Source organism: Macrotis lagotis, chromosome 6 (assembly GCF_037893015.1).
Source record: "Macrotis lagotis isolate mMagLag1 chromosome 6, bilby.v1.9.chrom.fasta, whole genome shotgun sequence".
NCBI lineage: Eukaryota > Metazoa > Chordata > Mammalia > Peramelemorphia > Peramelidae > Macrotis > Macrotis lagotis.
This window is the reverse complement of record NC_133663.1, coordinates 208,722,877-208,745,576: the sequence shown is the minus strand read 5'-3', so window position 1 is coordinate 208,745,576 and position 22,700 is coordinate 208,722,877. Positions and strand designations below refer to the sequence as shown.

Below are 22,700 nucleotides of genomic sequence, written 5' to 3'. Positions count from 1 at the left end.
CCCAGTAATTCAATGCAGTTCAATTATATTAAATTAACAAGCTCAGCAATTAAACACCTACTATGGTTCAGTCATTGCTAAGGTTAAGACAAATAATAATATTCCTGCAAAATAAAATTTGCCTCCTCTAGTCAGTCATGAAATTATTAATCACCTACTTACTCAGTGCCATATACTGCTGAGTGATGAAGAGGCAAAAAGAGGCAAAAAACCCTTCTAATGGAGTGATAAGTAAAAATAAATGTAATTTTTGGAAATAGGAAGGTAATAAACAACTAGCAGAATTAGAAAAATACTCTTGTAAAATATATTGTTTGAGCTAGGTCCTGAAACAACCTATGATTCCCAAATTCAGGTAATACAGACAAGGAGAGTAAGGAGGTAGACAATGAAATATCTTATACAAGAAATGGTCAGTGAGATGCCACAGTGTATGGAGTGTCTGCCCAGAAGACAGGAAGATTCATGTTCCTGAGTTCAAATCTGATCTTACTAGTTGGATGACCCTGGCCAAGTCACTTAACCCTCTGACTCAGTTTCCTCCCCTGTGCAATTAACTGGAGAAGAAATGACAAAACCCTAAATGGAATTACAAAGCTTTGGGTATAACTGAAATGACACAAAAACAACATACAAGGACTATCACGTAAGTGAATGTGGCCTAGGCATAGAGGACATGAATGTTCAATCATTCAAGAAATGTCAGTTGGATTAACTTGTGATGGATTTAACTGCCAAACAAGGGAGTTCTAGGATAAGAACCTCTTGAGCAGAAAAGTATTATAACCACAGTTGGACTTTAGGAATATCAATTTGGCCAGTTGTATAGAGGATAGATTACAGTAGGAAAAGGCTGGAGCCAAGGAAACCAATTAAGAGCAACTGTAATAAGTTCAAGTGAAATGTCTAATTAAGGTGTGTCTGTATGAGTTTAAAAAAAGGGATAAATACAAAAGATGTTATGGAGAAAAAAATTGACAAAATATTTCAACTAACTGGATATGAGCAACTAAAAAGAGTGAAAATTCAAGGATGACTCTTAAAATTATGAACCTGAGTGAACAGAAGAATGGCTGTATTTGATAGAAATAGAGAGTTTGGAAGAACTGATGAATTTAAGGGAAAAGGAAAGTACTACTATGGACACATTGAGGTTGATGTGTTTGGAATATATGTATATATGGAGAATATATATATTATTCATATATACATATATTTGGAGAAGTACATGAATGATGATTCTTCGGTGGAGGCTAAAGAATGATCAGACTGGCAGGAAAATGGCAGAGAGACAGACAAAAAGAAATACTATAAAATTCACAAAGAATGTTACAAAGGTAGAAGTAGTCAAGATTATTAAATGATGTAAAAGTTAAGGATGAGAATAAGAATGATGATTTAATTTAACAATTAAATGATAATTGTTGACTTTGAATTGCTTCTTTTTTTAACCTCTCTTTCCATTGCCACTACTATGTTCCTGTCACATAGGATACACTTTATAAATGGTTGCTGATTTAGCATAAACTTGACTTGAATAAAACTGTCTACCTCTTCTATATAAAAATTCTTGAAATAATTAAATCTAATGTTTTTATTCCTTCCTAAGTGTTGTCTTCTCCAGATATTATTTTTGGTTCTTTCAACTTAAATAGCATATAATTCACATTTTAATGAATTGGTTCATGTTTTAAATGTATTAGGGATATTTTGCATTTAAACCATGGTAATGAATGTGAAAAGCAAAGCAATCCTCAATGCTTCCTTTCTCCATTGTCTGTGTGTGTGTGTGTGTGTGTGTGTGTGTGTGTGTGTGTGTGTATCTCTGTGTGTGTGTGTGTTTATAAATTTGGATATATTGGACTTCAAAAAATGCTTTTTATCCCAAGCATGAATTTCTCTATAATATTTTCGACAAGTGGCTATATAGTTCCTTGAATAAGCTCTTCCAGCAAGCAGGAAATCGCTATTTCACATAGATTGTTATGTTTTTGCACATCGCTAATGGAGAATTACTTTGGTGACTGTACTTTTTTTTCTTTTAGAGCACACTAAAAACCTTCTGGTTTTGCTTCTCAAATAGATTTTGCTCAGCCAAAACTGCTCCATAGCAACAGGCTGTTTGAAACATCTTGATGCCAGCTGCTGAACATCTTTTCTAGTGGAAAGTAAATTTAACTCATTTCTAAAAGGCCAGATATATGGCTCTAGGCCAGATCTGTATTATCCATCATCACTCTAATCACCTATTAGTTGTGATCTGTCTCTGAGTCCTAGAGAAGTCCAAAAATTTATTCAAAGATAGCTTTCCTAGGGGTCACAAATATGTTCTTAGTTGCCTCAAGAAGAGCCAAGATCCAGGGCCACCCAGGAAAGATTCAAAGTACAGGAAAAGGTTCCCAGTCACTACAGTTATCCTACTACAAACACCTCAGTGCTATCACCATCCATTCCCACTTCCTCCATATTATACCAAGGTTTAATGCAAACTATAGATCCAATAGATAAATTCATTTTGTGTTTGCATTTTGTGAGGTAAGACTGGCCTTTATATTCTAAAATAAATTTTATTGTATTTTAAAAGCTATAAAGCATTCTTTGCTCATGAGTCATACAAAAATATTTTAAGTTAGGATTTTACACTCAAATCACAGTTACATTCTCATTAATTACAATCTCAATGAAGATTGTTTAGTTTTGATAATCATATGTCAGTACTGATCATGCAATTGGTTGTCTCTAAATACTACATCCTCCTTACACTCTGATAAGATTTGAGCTTGCTTTGGACCAATCTCATTTCTATATAATTTCAACAATTTCCTAAATGTCTCATCAGTCTCATAAAACTGAACATTTTTCATCACCTGGAAAAAAAGATTATTTAGGATCATAGACTTTGAGCTGCAAGAGAACTTATATAAAAATGGTGTGAAACCTACATTATTTATAAACAGGAATTTACAGAAATTTTTAAATAAATTAACACATAAATGCACATATGTGTGTGCATGTCTCTTTAAAGATTCCAATGTACTTTATAAGCATTACTTCAAAATAAATTTATATATGTACTACAACATTGCTAGTCTGATGAGGAACTGAGACTCAGAGATGAGGTGACTTCTAGTCTTTTAATCAATGAACTCAGTGGTCCTTATCTAAATATAGTATCAAAGAGTGAATTGGAACCCAACTCTACCTGACTGTACATTCAACATTCTCTTTATTTCACCAGACTGGATCAATAAACCAAAAATTATCATTAATTTTTTTAAAAATACAGTAGTAATTTCTGCAAATTCTGATGCCTTGGGAATCTGGTTATTCCGAAAGCATATTTCAGAACAGTATACATAAGCTTTGGCAGGTCCTACCAAGCTGAAAGTCTATCACATAGTGACTAGAATCACAGACTTCAATAGATGGAAATGAATTGGGAGTAGATTCAGAAGGGTTAGAAGGTAGTTTATCCAGAGACCTTTGCTTGATAAAGTCCTCTAATCCACTGAAATTAAATCTCTTACAAACTTTGTGTTACTAAATTTTAAATTTGTAAGAATATAGATCATAAAGCCCAGAAAAATTTTTAATGACTATATTTGAATTTTAAAAGCTCAAAAACAGAGGCTATGTCCGTGGAGAGACTGAGAGTTTACAAATCCCTACTTGAGAGATCTGCTGGATTAAAAAATCATCTCCATGAAAATGACTCTCAGATCTCTATATCCAGTCCCAATCTTTCTCCTGAGCTCTGATCATTTGTATCCAATTGTTTGCTGGAATTTCACAGTAGATGTTCTTTAGGTATTTTAAATTCTACATATTCAGAACTGAATTTATTACTTTTTCCTCCAAAACCCACATCTTCTTATAATTTTAATATTTTTATAAACCATTCTTCCAGTCACTCACATCCACAAAATTCATGTTATCCTTAATTCCTCCCTCTCCCTTAAGACTGAATAGGTAGTTATTTACCAAATTTGATCATTTCTACCTCCACAATTCTTTTATCTATACCCATATCATTGCTTCCATAGTCTTTAATATAGTTCAGGCTCTAATCACAACTTCCCTAGATTTATAATAGTTGCAATTAGTATTGTGCTTTTACTTAGAAAAGCATTATTTATTTTAATCTCATTTGTGAGTTAGGTACAATTTATTATCCTCAAGTGAAGTGGACATAGGTTCAGTGACTTGCCTCAAATTACACGGCTAATAATTGTTTGAATGTAGGACTTCTTAACTCCAGTTAAGTGTTCTAACCACATTTTAATTTTCTCTCTCTTTCAAATTTATGTCCTCTCCATTCTATCTTCCATGTAAGTGACAAAGTAATTTTCCTAAAATGCAAGTCTGACCATATCATTTCACCATAAAAAAAACAATGGCTGCATATTACCTCTAGATTTTGTTATAAGCTCCTATCTTTAGTTCTTTTAAACCTTCATAATATGATCCTAGTTTAAAATAACTGCCTATAATTATTTTATCATATAAATATTTTATTTGCTTCTCCAATTACATACAATGGCAGTTTCTGATCATTTTACTCATGCAAGTCTTTCCACATTTTTCTGAAATCCCATCCCTCATGATTTCTTATAGAACGATAGTGTACCATCAAATACATATACCATAATTTCCTTAATCATTCTCCAATTGATGTACTGCCAAAAATTATTAAAAAGTATTCCCCCTCCTATATGCTATGGTTCAGCCAAATTGATCTTCATGCTTTTACTTACTCATGAAACTCCATTTCTCAACTCCAAGTCTTTCTACCAGCTCATCAGAAAGCCTGGAATGCAATTCAACTCAAATCTACATCTTAAAATTATTGTTTCCTTCAACATTTTTGCCAAGGAACACATTCTACATAAAGCCTTTCCACATTTTCCTAGCTAACAGTGCCCTCAACACAACTCCCCAAATATACATTATATTGATTTGTACATATTTGGTATTTGGTCTGCAATAATTCATTTACATGATGCTTCCTCTGTTAGAATGTAATTCACTGAGCACAAAGATTGTCTTATTTTTGCCTTCCTATCCCCAATACCTGGCAGAATAACTGACACAGAATAGGCACTTAAAAGTTCTTGCTTATTTAAAGATTTATTAATGTAGCATTAGCAACATGGAATGGAGTGCATGTTGGCACATACATATGTAAATAAATTTCAACAGAGACTTTAGGAGGTAAAAAATAAGAAACTGAGACTCATCATAGTTTCTGTTTCCTCTGCCCCCAGTGTCAACCCCCTTTGTAGGATCTTATTGTGAGTAGAAGTAGACTACTCTATTTAGGTAATTTATTTTTATCTTACTGTACAGTACCATATGTAATTAAGCCCATAATAAATATTTCAGCATATTGGCTCTTCCAAGTTAGCACAGGAAATTACTAGTGAAGCAAAAAATTTTGAAATACAAAGTTGATGAATTAATTAAAAAGAAACCATGGATAAATGGTATTCAGTAAGTTATTCTCACATCAAAGAAATAATCAAGGTGTTGATACACACAGATACATATACAAACACCCCTTCAGTCACAAAAATACTAGACTTTGAATCTGACAGTTCATTAACTGAAAACATAGTAATAATCTGAGGTTTGTAATGGATTGTAAAAGACCTTCAAATGACAGAGATAAATTTAATTATGTGTAAACCAAATCTTTTCCAAGTCCTTCATTACTAAAGTGTGATAAGTACCATTACCTTTGAAGGACACATTTGGAATTTATACAGTCATGGTTTATTATTGTCCATAAGGAATTTTAGATTTAATAAGGAATTTTGGATTCAATAGAACCATATTCTGAAATTCACCGATTTGAGGGAAATTCACAATTTCTTCTTATAAATATGTGTCCTATCAAAATCAATCATGAGTCAAAGTGAGGAGGGGATTTTCATAAAGTAGTAAGGGGGCTAAGCCATAGTATGATGACATATATCTTTCCTAATCTCTTAGTTAATCATTCTAGACAAACATTCCATTAAACCATGGAAGCACTAAGAAGAAAGAGGCACATAACTTTTAGAGAACTAGAGAGCTCAATGATTATCCAGTTCACCCTTTCTCAAAGTATGTTCAAAATATCTACTAAGTCACATTATTTTCATAATAATACTAAGAAACTTTAATTACTAACATGGTAGATAGTGATGGATATAATTCATATGACCAGAGGTTCTTTTGTCTGTTTAATAATTTTTAAGAGTGAAAAAGAGTCCTAGGAACAAAAAGTTTGTGAATTATTGCTCCTAGGCCTTCTTTGATATGGGAGGTATGAGCAAACCACTTGTAGAGTAGAAGTTGGTGTCTTACCACCAAATTGTATCAGGCTACTGTTGACAGTATTCCCTTATGGTGACATTTTAGTTTTGGAATATTTACCAGGCATTGATGAGGAAGACTTCAGAGACAGATGAAAAGACTGGTGAGAATAGAATCAGGGGTTTTAACCTAAAGAAAGGCTTGTAGTAATTCTCTTCAAAATAAAATGTACCATAGTATAAAGGGAAAAAATCAATTTGTACTGGTCCACCAGTAAGACAAATCAGAAACAGATGGTAAAAATTAAAGTCAAACTTAAGCTTGATTATAGGTAAAATTTCAAAAAAAATTATTGATGTTTAAAAGTATAATGAATTGCTTCAAGTGGGACTGTGTACCTCCTTCTTCAAGTAAACAATATTTTGGTATGACCACTTATTGGATATGTTAGTAGGAAAATATCCTTCTTGTATGGGTTAGAATAGGTGGTTTCTAAGGCTACTTGCACCTTTCAAATATATAATTATGTCAATGAACAAATAAGAGAAAAATTCTGGAAAAGTAGTTATTAGTAATTAGATAAAAATTCTGAAAAAAATCAGCAAAAGATGACCAAATTTTTAAGTCTGAATCACTGACAGAATGTTGGTAGAAGTGGAGGGTGGCATATTAAAAAAATGGAATGATGAGAGGTAAATAGTTTTGAAGATACCAATTAAGATAAGAACAAATTGAAGATTTTTTCAAATTGTCTAGAAAAAATTATTCTTCTGGATTTCTTCTTTTTCATTATTTTAACCAAAATAAAAGCTCTATAATAAAATCTTCAACAAAATTCTACTTTAGTAAAATAGATAATATATGCATATATACATATACATACTTAAATAAAGAAATGTTTGCTTATATAAAACATACGCCTTTTTACTTTATTGTGTGATTGACATATTCTTCACTATGGCTTTTAGTGGTTATAGATCAGGTTTTATATATACTCTGAACAATATAATTATGCTAAATTAGTATGGATGTTTAATCATTTTATTCATTTAGGTTATCCTTATAAATGTTAAAAAAAAACCTTTCATAGAATCATAAATTACTATAAACAATCATATAGATTAAAATTCATAATTTTATAGATAATAAAACACACCTAGAGATATAAAATCATTTCTGGTCAATTAGTTAATAATGTTGGACAATGTATATCCCTGTGCTTTTGCATCAAATTATACTAGAATCACATTTTCAAAATATATTTCACTTTTCTTTCCATTCTTATATATCAACATTTTTTAAAGGTCATCAGACATGTCCATGTTTAGCAGAGTATCCTAACTTGTAGGTTACATTTCACCCTCATACTTGAATTATTCCCATTTTTTAATCTTACTACATTGAACTCCAGAATAATTTCCCATTCTTCTCATCTCTTCTCCCCTTTCTTCTTCATTCTCCCTCCTCCTTACTCTTGTCACTCACCTTTTCCCACATCCTGCTCTCCTTCCCCCTTTCTCCTCCTCATTCCTCCTTTCTTCTTTCCTTTTTCTTCCTCTATCACTCTACTTCTTCTTCCTCCTCCACCCCATTACCTCCTCCTCCCCCTTTTTCTCCTCCATCTCTTCCTTCTTATGTCCCATCAATCCTCTTCTGAATAAAATGAAGAACAAAAACCTTGTGACCAATAGGCATAGTGAAGCAAAGCAAGATCAGTTATTTGCCCTGGATAAAATCTATCTAATTCTTCACAATAAATTTATCACAACTCTCTGATAGATGCTTCTCATCAGACCTCTGAGATATGTTTATTGTATTGAAAATATGTTTTTCTTTCCAATGTGATTACTGTAAAATTTATTCTCCTGTTTTTGTTCTTCTTTTTTTCAGTTGTTACCAAAGATTCCTCTGAAACCCTCCTTTCCATCATTAATTACAAAACAAGAATATTAAATTTTATTAATGTGCTATAATTTGTTCAAATGCTCCACGATTAAGGTTTACATGCTTGGTTTCCATTTCTTTTCTATAACAAAATGAGGTACTATAAATATTCTTGTACATATGGATCTTGTTCCTTTTTAACAACTTTGAAGCATATGGTAAGCTACCACTCTCTTACCAGTCTCTTCAAAGTGACAGTTAAATCTGCTATTTCCACAATATACCATTTGGTTCTTAAATTAATATTGTCATTGGTAGTCTCTATGAGAGAACCTAATAAGAGTATTACAGAAAATATAACAACCAAAATAATCTTGCTTCTTATAACTCTGTTAATAAATATCAACAAAATAAAAGAAAGGAAATATATATGTAAATATTCATGCATGTATATGCATGAATACATTTATATATAAACCAGCCTTCTGCAAGAAATCTGTAATTATTCAAAGGAATTTGACCTGACTATCTTTAGAGAAAAGAGCAAGTAGATAAGGAAAGTCTTTTAACCATATTTCAAAATGTATTGGATGAATATCATATAGATTATATATACATATACATAGTAACATATATATTTGAGACAGACAACATAGATAAAGATGAATTGATCCCAGAATTAAATAAGAATAGAAAATTGTGCTTGATTATTTTCAGGAAAATATAAAGCTCCTTATGACTCCAAGCTTCCCAGGAAAGCGTGTGAAAAAGACCCATCTTTTTCAGTACTATACCATCTTATTCAATTCAACTTTTTCAAATATTCAACCAATATTGCCATATATTATGGAAATGTAGAATACAAGTCTTCCCAAAGAATATTTTTTAGAAAAATTAGTATCATATAAGAAAAAATGGAGAAGCCTATGGTACTGTTGAGCAGGCTACAAAATAAAATCAGCAAGTAGTTATGAAGAAAAATCAGATTAAAGCATTTCAACAAGGAATTATATGAAGGAAAGAGAAATAAAGAGATCACATGACTGCAATAGGGATTGATGTATAGATAGCCAAAAATTCTTCTACTTAGACTTTCCAGTCTGGAGAATTAAGAAAGACTTACATCATACAAATATAGATCTCTTGTAGAAAAGTTATGGGAAGATATGGAAAAGACTCATATAAGATATATAAGAATGGGCAGATTGTGTTCTATATCTTTAGAAGTAACTCTCAAATAAGTGAGGTCATAGATCCACAATAGTGTTTGACTATCCCTTTTCTCTTGCCAATATTCTTAGGCAGAAGCTTGTACTAAGCAATTACAAAATATTACTAATTCTTCATTTCAAAAATTTTCTTAAGAACATATATTTAAGCAAAGACATGAAGCCTCTAATATTTTGAGACATTAAATATTTCCACTTTTGATATGACTAATATCTACCTTGGCTTTTCATCTCTAAAGAAACCCTAAAATATAAATTACATTGTATTTAATTAAAATTTAATTGCATTTAATTATATATAAATTAATTTCCTAATTTAATTTATATTAATTTTGTTACAACTTTAATTCAATTATAATTTATTTAATTTAATTATATGTTAATATATCATCAATTTCTAAATTTATTTCACCATTTTCCATTGAATCACACCTCTAAATATAATAGCTCAATCAGGTTTGCTTCTTCAAAGAGTATTTTTCATAGTTCTCTTTCCAACAATGCAAATATAATTCAGACACACATCATTCTCCCAGGATGCTCTAGTCCACATCTTCCCAAAAATCCCTCATAAAAGATTTGATTGTTATCCTTCAATCTTGAAGAAGATCAATATGACATCACTGTATTGAGGTCAAGCTGCAGGGTGTCCTACTGTGGGTGATCAGACCTATTTGAGGTTAAACATTCTATTACAGGTCAGGCACAAATAGTCCATGTGAACATTTGGAATGGAGCTGTCTTTGCACACCTCACATTTCCTTTGAGGTACTGCAATTTTATTTTACTCATAAAGCAGTAAAGTACAACCATAATTTTAAAGTTCTTATTGAAACAATTGACAATATATTTTGAATTGCCGTTTTAGTGAAAGCTCTGCAGTAGCTTGGCTTCTTTTACCAAAGCATTTAGTAAACCCTCAGGGGGCTGCATAAAATTGCACTGTGGGTTGCATTTTGGACAGCCTGCTCATAGAGTATAGTGCTTTCTTTGATATGAACCTGCCATGTTAGTAGTCTTGTGCCAGCATCTCCTATGTCTCACAATTGAGACATTGAAAGTGTCCTCATATCACCTTTTCCAACCTCCTTGTGAATGCTTATTTGATGTAAATTCTCTGTAAAATAGTCTTTTATGCAAATGTACTTTTGATATTTGAACAATCATCAACCCATCCGAGTGGGATCTTGGCAGTAGAATTTGAATGTTAAACTGTTTAACTAGAGAAACTATCTCAGTTTCCAGTACCTTTTCCCACTAGGTAATATTGAGAATCTTCCTAAGACAATTCAAATGGAAATGATTCAGTTTCCTGGCATGGCAATTGTATACCGTCCAAATTTCAAAGGCATACAACAGCAAGATCAACACAATGGTTCTGTAGACCTATTGTTTGATAGGCAGTCTAATACCTCTTCTCTCCCACACTTCCCTTTGTAGCTTCCCAAACACTGAGCTAGTTCTGGCAAAGAGTGTGTCAACCTCAATGTGTTTACATCCCTGGAAAGTATACTGTCAGGCAAAATGAATTTATTAATAGTATTCAAAATTTCTCCACTTGCTGTAACCAGTGGCTCCACTTATGGAAAGTCTAGTGCTGACTGGTGGATAACCTGTGTTTTCTTGGTGTTAATTTTTAGATGAAAATACTCTCTAATATCTCAGCCTATGTGATTGTACTGAGTGCACAATTGTCTGCAAACAAAAAGTCAGGCACAAACTCTCCTTCCACTTTAATCTTGCCTTTTCTTATGAATATAAATTGTTTTGATTTCATCATCAGAAAATTGCCTACTCATAAGCTTTGACCATTTATCTATTGTATTCCTATGGATTTTACAAAAATATATAATATACATATATATGACCTTTATCTGAGAAACTATAAAAATTTTCCACAATTTCTTTTTCCTTCTTTTGGATCTTGGCTACATTTAATTTATTTGTATATTTTTTTTAATTTAATGTAATTGAAATTATTTATTTTATGCCTCACTCAGCTTTCCCTCTTATTTATTTCTTAAATTGTTCAACACTCCATACGTTTGATAATATGTTCCATGTTGTTCAGATTTTCTTGTACTATATCTAGATCATGTATCCATTTTGACTTAATTTGGTAAATGGTGTAGGATATTGATCTGTGCCTAATTTCTGGTAGTCATCTTGCCTTGGTATCAACACTTCAGATTTCTATGATTGGTCCAGCACTCTGCATCACACATGACCTTTATCATTCACATCCTGTCTATTAAATGTCAATGTTTGCTGCAAGGTGCATCCAAAGAAGTTATATTACATTTACATATATGGAAGACAGATTAAGTGATGCATAAGTCTTCAGTACTAAGTGACATTACTGTTGCTGTTTCTAGTTTCCTCCCAAAGACTCTTTGCCTTCTCTGATAGATTATTCCAATGATGGCACTAAAACTATCCAGAATTATAAGCTCATCCTCTTTTTTGCACATTCATGATGAGGGTATCCAGGACTCAATAAAAATTTTCCTTGACCTCATCATACTTGAACATATTCACTGATGATAGTGGAATGGCATTTTCTTACAAATAGGCATTGAAATGTCATGATCCTGTGCTTTACTCCTTTTGGTAGGCATACAAGCTTGTCGATTAAATTATTTTTTATTGCAAAACCTAATCCAGTTTCACTGCATTCCTTTTCATGTAACCACTGCAGAAAATTCTGTAACTAGCTTCAGGGTTTGTTTCATTCAGGGCTGCTATTTGAATGAATTCTGAATTCTCTTGCAATAAGAGTTGTTTGTCTTTTAGTTCTCCTAGATTTTATTTTCTCCAAAAGTGCACGTACATTTTATAGACTGATAATGAGTGAAATCATCTTTGTAAAAGTTTTGTCTATTTATGTGTGTATATTGTAATTGTGGGGTGAGATCCCTGCCTGCCACAGTAAACAGGTCAGAGTTGGGTGAGGCAGATAATTTTAGGGCACCTTTTCTAGACCCTTGTCACACCAGGAGGTAAACAGTGAGGTCCTTAAAAAAAGATTCAGATATCCAATGGACTGCTCAATCCTACTGCTGTTTATTCCAGCAAAAAGAAGATTATATGTGTCCTAACTTGTCTATAGGCAGGGTTGTGAGTAGAATAACCAGTGTATCCTCACCTGCTGCTTTATAATTTGTCTATTACCACAGAACTTTGAGGTAGGTAAAAATAAAAATAACAAAATGATATGGGTGATATCATTTGATTCATGCATACATTTGACTTAAGTAATGTAGAGTTGTGTGAATCATTGGCCTCACTTTCTCTTCCATTGTCACTGGAATCCAGTGCAAGGCAAAGTCAAAATGCCCTGGGCTCAAGATGCAATGGATGACTTAGGCATCTTTGATGCCGAACAAAGCTCTATGCACTTCACTGTGCCTGTTTCAGCCACATTTATGGCAAATAACTTGATAAAGCAAATTATTCTCATCAGTTTTTCCAGTGAGGGAAGTCTTCCACATGCTTAGGATAAATACCTCTGTAATTCATTAAAGGACCTGAGACCTTCATCCTGACTTAGCCATCTGCCTAAATGATTTATTTTGAGGTGTGACTTCTGTGCATGTTTGAACTTCTTGGAGCCCACAGTTGAGTGAATCAAGTGCATATCAAAAGTCAAAACTAGTCATGAAAAGAGCAAATACTTCTCTCTAGAAGTACTAGTCTTCCCTGGATACCCTATCTAAAGGATATACAAAAAAATCCAATGACCTTCTGTTAAGTCTTTAAATTAGTCCATATTTTAAAATACATTTAAATGAACACCCTATAAGCCTAAAGAGAAGCCTAAATGTTACATTGTTAACCAGCTAATGTCCATAGTGATTTTATACTATCAGATAAACATAGATACGCAAGGTTTAGAGGGTATCTTTTTAAATGTGTTTTAAAATCTGGATTAATTTACCCCATTTCCTTATCTAATTAAATTCTTCTTGTATTTAGTTTTGGTCTGTGCCTTTTGTGTAAAATATAGATGACAATATTCTGCAATATTCTACTTTTGTGATCTTGAAACTTTGCATTATAAATTATCTGTAGTTTTAATTTAATTTATTATTTTGGTATTCTAAAATTCACAGGCATCAAGGACCATATTTTAAAGTGTTGTTTGAAATTATGAGACAAAAATATCTGATAATAATAATTATTATGATTTATATGCTATTTTAATGTCTACAAATAGCTTTACACATATCATCTCATTTAATTCTTATAAAAACCTTTAAGACTAGATGATATTATTATACCCATTTTACCTATGAAGAAACTGAAGATGAAAGAGATTAAGGGATTTGCTCATGATTACATAATTTACAAGAATTTGAGGTAGAATGCAAACTCAAGTTTTTCTATTCATAAGTTTCTATCTAGGACACTAAATTGTCTCCCTACTAAAAAAAAACTTTTGAATCACATTCACTGATATTAGATCATGGACTTAAAGATACTACAGACCTAAAAGTTACTCTACTTCAGACCTTAATATTATAGTTGAGACCTTGAAAGGTTAAGCCTTTTACCAACTATATAACACATGAACAAAGTCACAGAGTTAGAATTAAATCCATTTCTTGTGACTAACTTCATGATTCCTTCTATTGTGCTTTAACTTTAATTATAATAATTTTCTGAAGACTCGTCAACTACTTCCTAAATTATTCTAACCATGACATATTTGTGTCAGAGTAATATAAGTGTGTGTGACATTTGATCTTTCCTTCAATTTCTATATCAATGTCAACTAAAAGCAGGAAATTATGAAGTTGATATATTTACCAATCCCAGGATAAAAGAGAAAATAGAGAGGATCATCTAGACTGAACTTAACCTCAAATAATTTCCTCTTTTTGATTTCTTATTTGTAGATAAATGGATCAAAATATGAATTAATGCATAGTATTTCTTAGGAATGAATTAGTCAATGAATTTAAATAGCCTAAAGATATGTTTTAAAATTCTGTTAAAAGAGAAGAAATTTCTTCATATATTTTATATACTTGACCCTTATATATATATATATAGAGAGAGAGAGAGAGAGAGAGAGAGAGAGAGAGAGAGAGAGAGAATAAAAATGAATTTGATTATTGATTATATTAGTTTTTAAATGAAATTAGAGACTTTTTAAATTTGGTAATATTTATAAAATTTCCATATTTGCTTTATTTATTACTTTATATAATATTAGTGAAAAGAGCCCCAGGGCTTGAAGTCAAGAGACTCTAGTTCAAATTAGCTCAACATCCACTCAGTACTTACTAACTATGTGGCCCTAGGCTAATCATTTATGCTTCCTGCCCTTCAAATTTCTCAACTGTAAAAGTTGGAATAATAACACTGAATTACTTGTTTTACAAACTAAGAAGGAAACTCTTAATAAACCTTAAAGTATTTTATAAATTTAAATATGTTAATTCAGTCAGTTTTCAAAAAAACACTTTTTTATGTAACTCAAAATTTTAATAGGTATTGAATAATTTTAATATATGTAAAAAATAAAGAATAATAGGGGCAGCTAGGTTGCACAGTGGATAGAGCACCAGCCCTGGATTCAGGAGTACCCGAGTTCAAATGTGACCTCAAATACTTAATAATTGCCTAACTGTGTGGCGTTGGGCAAGCCACTTAACCCCATTGCCTTTCAAAAACCTAAAAATATAAAAAAAAATAAAGAATAAAGAATAAAATAACAGAAAAGCAATTGAAAGGTAAATATACACACATATATATGTGCATTTATTTATATATGGATATATACATTATACGCACACAGTATCTATCATATGCAAGAAAATTCAGGAATTTGAGGAGAGAACTATGATAGAAATGATTTAGATAAGAGTAAAGATAGAATTATGGGTTCTTTTTAGACCACCTAAAAAGAAGGTGGGATTAGCCCCAACACAAAAGAATATTACTGTAATGTTAAGGAAGACTTTCAATTATCCAAAAGACTGCTTGATTTCTCTTTAGGTTAAAATCACTTTTTAGGAAAAATCTATGCCTTTCCTTAAGCACAGTTTCATCCCTAAAAATGCTAAGGTTACAATTAATGATTTGATTCTGAACAACAAAGAAAAAACATCAACTTTGACATCAAATGACCACTGTATCATAGAGTTCATACAGAGAGGAAGATGAAAACTGAGCAAAGTGTCATTGGTGAGCATCTGGCTGTCTTGATTGAGTTTGTCACACAACTAGAATACACTTTAGCAGAAAACACTGAAAGAATTTGCAGATTTGGTTTTTGATTCTTTCAGAGATCTCTGAAAATAAAAGATATTGGGGAAAAAAGGAGATTATGTGTGCCTGAAAAAGCATATTTTTAAAAATTTAAAGGATAGTTGAATATATAAATTATATAACTATGAGCTTGCCTTCATTTATATTTCTGAATTCCAAATTCTCTCATTCCCTCCAAGCTCTCTTTCATTCATTGAGAACACAAGGAATACAAAATCAATTATAAATATGAACCTATGCAAAATGCATTTCCATATTTACCATGTTGCTGACCTTTTTCTATGGCAAAATTCTAAGACAATATAAGACCTGATTTGTAAGCACTTTAAAGTAGGAACACTGAACCCTACAAACTAACATGATTTCAATAACAGGTTATGTCAAACTAAACTCAGTTTGTTTGCTTGACATGATAAATCAGAGAAATGATAAAGGCATAGAATACTTAGATCTCAACAAAGCATCTGCTAAAATCTCTCAGGCTGTGCTGGTAAGGATGGAAATATAAAGGCTATGTGAAAGTACATTTAGGTGGATTTAGAACTGCTTAAAATAAATGATGAGTCCTAAAAAAAGTTATAAATGTTACGATAGCACTTTAGTGGAAGAGTTTGAGTGGTACATCTTAGGGATTTGTTCCCTTTGGTTCTGGTTTTCAAAATTCTTACCAGTGACTTATGAACCTTGGAAGAAAAGTATAATCTGACTCTGATTCAAAAAGGTCTTGACAGGCTAAAATAATAAGCTAATTATAAGAAGATAAAATTAAATAGAGACAAAATAAAATTTATTTTAACTGGGTTCAAAAATAAAATGGCTCCAAAATTGAAAGGATGTGTAGTCTGGGGAGAAGCTATAACTACATGATGCTTTATGTGAAAATGATTTTGGCATGGTTGTTGCTTAAAAGAGCAATAGAAGTTAGCCATGTCACATGAAAGTCAGAATTGTAGGAGACCAAACCTTAATGTCAATCTAAGTTAAACTAAGAAAATAAAAGAATGAATAGCTTGTTATACTGTGACTTAGTCAGACCACAATGGATACAATAAATTCGTGGTACCATATTTTAGCAAAGCTATACACAAGCTGACTGGGATACTTGGCATTTTTGTGCCATGGACTCATCTGGCTTGCACAAGCTTCTTTACAGTGATTTTAAAAGAGATGGGGGGGGGGGGCACGGCTAGGTGGCACAGTGAATAGAGCACTGGTCCTGGAGTCAGGAGGACTTGAGTTCAAATATTGCCTCAGACACTTAATAATCACCTAGCTGTGTGACCTTGGGCAAGTCACTTAACCCCATTGTCTTAAAAAAACAGAAAAAAGGAAAAAAAATAATGATTTTTTTAAATGCACAAAATAGAATATATAAGATTAGACAAAGGAAACTAATTATATTGAAATATGAAAATATGTATATTTTTAAAATTTAGCAGACCTGAGGTTAAATTACCCTTTTCTAGAAAGAAACAAGTAGAATGATGAGAAGATTATCATGTATGCCCCTGAGAATAAGCCAAAGGAAATAGTAATGTTTTGCTTGATAAAAAAGAAAATTTTAAAAGATGAGATTTAATTATATTTGTGTACACTTGCAACATTATTCCTCTTGTACCTAGAAAGGAGAACCAGGAACAATTAGTGAAAGGTCCCCAGATGTAGAATTAATCTTGATTGAAGAAGAGATTTCCTAATTTTACAATTGCCAAAGGATAGAAAGAGCTCTATTAGTTTATCTTTACTAGATGCCCATGTGCTGAAAATATAAATTAGATCCTTGTTCAAATACTGGTGAACTAGATATCTTCTTAGATCTATAGTAGCTCCTGAAGTCTGTTCCTATTTTCTCTCTATTTACATTCCTTTGAATTTTCTTTGGACAGCATTCACCAAGTCAAGTCAAGGCAACAAGGATTTATTATTCCTTGAAGTTCTTTCTTTATTAATAGGACAAGTAGATATGAACCATGAGAAGGCCCGACTGTTTAGTTAATTCAAGCCTGAGGCAATATCATCTATGTTTATAAGTAAGGAGTAAGATCTGTATATATTCAAGATATTAAAAGCTGCATGGCTAGGACAGTAAGTTGGCTATTACCATGTTACTCTAGTACCTGAATAGGAGATTCTTTGGTGGAATTATATAAGCAATGTGCTAAATCATCAGTTAAGAAAATATGCTGTCATCCCTCAAATCATGTCTATGTAGTACCACTGATCACTATTAAAAAAACCCTCTGTTTTTGGCTTTAATAAAAACAATAAATAAAATATTTTGTTAGGGAAAACCAATCAACATTCTAAAAACTTGATATACAGTATTTCTGCTATTCTGAGCTACAAAATTTTGGGGTAGTCCTCAGGCCATTAAAAATATTTTAGGGGTGGCTAGGTAGCACAGTGGCTAGAGCACCAGCTCTGGAGTCACAAGGACCTGAGTTCAAATCCGGTCTCAGACACTTAATAATTACCTAGCTGTGTGGTCTTGGGCAAGGCACTTAACCCCATTGCCTTGCAAAAAACATATTTTAGATACTAATCTAATTATAAGAATCAATAATAATAATAATAATAATAAAAATAATAACTGACTTGGAATCCAGAGGGTATGATACTACTCAAGGCACTTACTAGCTATGATTCTGGGCAAGACTATCACATTGTTTTCCAACATATCCAGGAATTTTTGTTAAATGGTGAGACTTTACTCCAATATCTAGAATTTGGATTTACTGAACACTATGCTATTATGCTAGGTTTTAAATCTTCAATAAATAATTTCATTTTTTTTAAAACCAGAGCCAAAATAATAATTATTGTTAATTTCATTGGTATGCAATCAGTCTGGAACTGATTGGTAATGTTATTTCCCATTTTTTTCAGTGATGATATTGTCTTTGATGGCCTTTGAGGTCCCCTTCCATTCATAATCTATAGCATGGCCTTATGATATTCTTTGGTATCTTGAATAAGGGAAACTTTTGAAAAAGCAAACGATGTGGTTGTCTTAAGGCAGTTGAAACTTTTTCATTGAGGATAATCAATTCTGTTTCTGTGTGTATATGTTTGTGTATGTGTATGCATATTAAAAGATACATACATATATATGTTTATATTATATTCATTTATTTTGGAAAAAGTACCTTTTGAATCCTGTCAAGAATGTTCTATTTTTGATTTTATTAATCATATTCTAAATCCTATGATTATATTTACCTAAAGGGGTATTTTTATGTGCATTCACTCTGGGAATATAGAAAAAAACAAAAAAATCACATCCTTCCCATGTTGTTAGGGAGATGCAATACATACATCCAAGAATCTGAGAAGCAGAAAACAATAAAGAATGGTGATAAATGAGGCTATTTATGTTCAGAAGGAAAAGGTCATTTGTTAGCTGGTATTCTGGTCTCAGCTTGCCTCAGTTCACTGTCTTAGTAGTTTAGGTTCAATATTGAAACAAAATGAACAAGTCCTAGATCATTCAAGAGTTAAAAGAGATTTACTTAACCACAGTAGAAGAAGGATATTAAAAAATATATATAAGGATTGAGGATGCCTTGAATTGATTAAATTAGGCAAAACTCCCTTGTTAGAGTTGTTCACTGTTGTTTTACTGAGCAACAGAATTCTTGGCTGTTTTAAATTCAGTTGACCAGGAAATGATATCAACACCATGAGATGTTAAGCCCTGGAGCTGAACCAGTCTTGAGGATGCTCTCCATACTTTTTTTTTAGATTTTTGTAAGGCAAACAGGGTTAAGTGGCTTGTCCAAGGCCACACAGCTAGGTAATTATTAAGTGTCTGAGGCCGGATTTGAACCCAGGTGCTCCTGACTCAAGGGCCAGCGCTCTATCCATTGTGCCACCTAGCCACCCCGCCCCTCGATACCTTTTAAGAAATATGATTATCCTAACTTTCATAGGGCAAGCAATTAGGATATTACTCTTAAAAGAGTTGGAGGGTCACAGAGGTTTCCTGGGGGAGGACAGGATGAACTTGAGCTCATCATTCCAAAGAATTTGGTTAGATAGAAATTCCAAAGAATTTGGTTAGATAGAGGAGAACATTTTAAGTGAGAGGAATTGTGTATTCCAGGACAGGGAGCATATCCAATTCCATTTATTTAATCAACATTTATTAAACCTTATCATTTGTCTTGATCTATATCTTGCCACTGGGTTTCAATTACTCTGGAGGAGGAAAAACTAAGAATGGTGATTTTGCACAGGCATCCCTTACTTAAATCCAATTCATTTGCATGTCATGGAATCACCTCCCTGATGCCATGGTCCTCTTCAAAAACAAAGGACAAACAACATTAAATCTCTACAATGACTGAGGCACTGTGCTGGTATTGAAAGGATTTTTATACAATGGTTTCTCTGCCCTTAAGGAGTTTACATCCTACTTTGTATTTCCAAAATATTCTATAGTTTCTAAATATATATAAATTCCAAAAAGACTTTGTACTCCCCTCTACACTAAATATTGTTTTTACCTTCAACACACATTAAATAACATTTTTTCTTTCTACTTTAGGAACCTCTCCTTGGTATTGTAGACTTAATTGTTGTTTGTATTGATATAACAAGAGGATGTACCTACTTAGAGAAAAAGCACTTTGGTCACAGGTAAGAAACTTACTTATTTTCAGATTTTTCCTGAAAACAATATTTTGGAATATATTCCTTTTTTATGTTTAGAAAACATATTGTCTTTTAAAGGAATCCATTGTACAATTATAATTAACCCCTCCCCCTGGCAAAGAATGGCCACAAGATCTAAATGACATTTATATCAACAACAAAAGATATATATTCTTGTTTATAAACTGAGACCTGGTTAGACTAATGAAATAAGGATCAAATTTCTGATTCATTTTTTTCTTTTGTTCTGGAATGAAGCAGATTATAAATTTAGTTTCATAGCAATGAGCTCAGTTTTTCCTTCAGAGAAAAGAGAGTATATAGTACAATGGGTTTTACTGAGCTGACAGATGTTTACAATATGTACAACTGGATACATATATAAACATTTAGGACTTCTATGGAAGTGCAATTGGAGCAGAGGAAGGAAAGAAAATGAAAAATAGCAGATTATTTCTTGTTAAACTCAGCCATCAAATTTATGACTTCAGGGCATATTTCTTACTAGATGAATGGAAATTTATTCACAAAACTCCCCCCCAGGAAGAGAGAAGAACATACACTATTTACATTTTTCATTTTAAATATTATAAATTTATAAAAATTAATAAATTATATACTTAAACATACTAGCAGGCTGATTTTAACAAGAAAATTTTGGTTCTTTTTATGCTTTGAATATATGCATGAAGAATTAGGGAATATATATATATATATATATACACACACACACATTCATAATCAGATGCATATATACATATACTATATAGACATATGCAAGTGCATGATGTGTTTTAGTTAAAGAAACATTTTGATAGAGGAAAAGGAGATAATATTAAAAAATAGAATGTAGAAGAAAATATTTTACCCCATTATAATTGCTGACATTAGGTGGGTTAGTAGGGAATAAAAACATAACGTAGTAGATAGAGTACTGAATTTGTAATCAGAAAGACTTGAATTCAAATCCTAACTCAAAGATTTACCAGCTTCATAACTCTGAGCAAATCATTATAACTCTATGAGTCTTAGTTTCCTAAACTGTATAATGATTGGGTGCATTCAGCCTTCTCTGGAGTCCTTTTCAGTACTAAATCTGTGATCCTATTATTCCATCATGAGAGTTCACAAAATATATTAAATAATGTATCAGGGTTATTGATATATATGATTTAGAACCTCTCACTTCGACCTATAAGTTATATTTTTCATTCTTTCTTGATTAAGAAATAATTAAAATCTTTTTATTTCAAAATTGGTGTAAAAACACAAAAACAAAGTCCTAGTATGATGGTTTAACTCCAGAGTCCTTAGAAAACTTTATTTCTAGTTATAATGATTGATGTAATTGTTGTTAGAGCATAGCCCTAATGAGACCAAGTCCAATCAGTTTTGTTCTGTATCATAATCACAGCTGTCTCACAAATCCTGGTCTGCCAACTCAGAAATGCATACCATTGATCACATGAGGAATCAAACAAGTGATTGTGAATGAATTTTTATAGAACCATCAACAAGACAAGAAAAACAATCCAAAGCACATGCCTCACTGATGGTGGATTGTTCATCTTTGAAACTTTGAAGGACAACACATTATTGCCACTTCTGAGCTTTCATTGGAAATGTTATCCTAAGCACTTACAGATGCGTTTTTAATTGAACTTCTTGCTCTGAGTCACCTTCAATGCTCTCTGTAGCTTTCCCAAATTCAATAATCATATCATCCTATTTAGGTTTCACTGGTCCATTCCAGGATATTTGGAAGCATTCCCAGTGATGTTTCGCAGTAAGGAAGAGTGTAGACATATCACTCTAGATGCTGATATTTATTGATGACTATTCATCTTAACAAATAATTTAATAAGTTTTGTTCTTTTTCATCATTGCATTGTTCCAGAAAGAATTATGCAGTGAAACTCACATTTTAAAAATATGCTTGGGAAGAAGAACCTGAGTCTGCGGGTTTCTGTCTGAATAACAAAGCCTTTTGACATTATTCATGTGGAAAATATGTATGTAAAAAAAGCAAACAAATAAAACTAAACCATGCCTTTTGGTAACCAGCACAGTATATTGTATGACAGTTGTACTATAACTGATGCATTATGTGGCAATTGTTTTTCTCAAATAGTGAAATATTTTCCATATACTGTTTCTTTTCCAAATGAAAAATGCAGACAGTCTCTAGGAAGCTTTTGAAAGAATATATTTGACCTCCAGATCAAACCATTTTTATTAATATTCAGTAACATGTACATCCAAAGAGCAGCCATCAGCATATTTTCTCCATTCCCTTGCCTTACTTGAAGTGTAAAAGAAATTGCCTGCACATTTGAAGGAGGATATAACCTTATAAAAAAT

At 32.1% G+C, this 22,700-nt stretch overlaps 1 long non-coding RNA gene across 1 annotated transcript; it reads left to right on the top strand.

Annotated features, from left to right (window-relative positions):
- Positions 1-443: 443 nt before the first annotated feature.
- Positions 444-22,410, top strand: LOC141491995 (uncharacterized). Its single transcript, XR_012469829.1, has 3 exons — positions 444-915; positions 20,233-20,324; positions 21,754-22,410. It is a non-coding gene; the product is annotated as an uncharacterized LOC141491995 (long non-coding RNA).
- Positions 22,411-22,700: the final 290 nt, after the last annotated feature.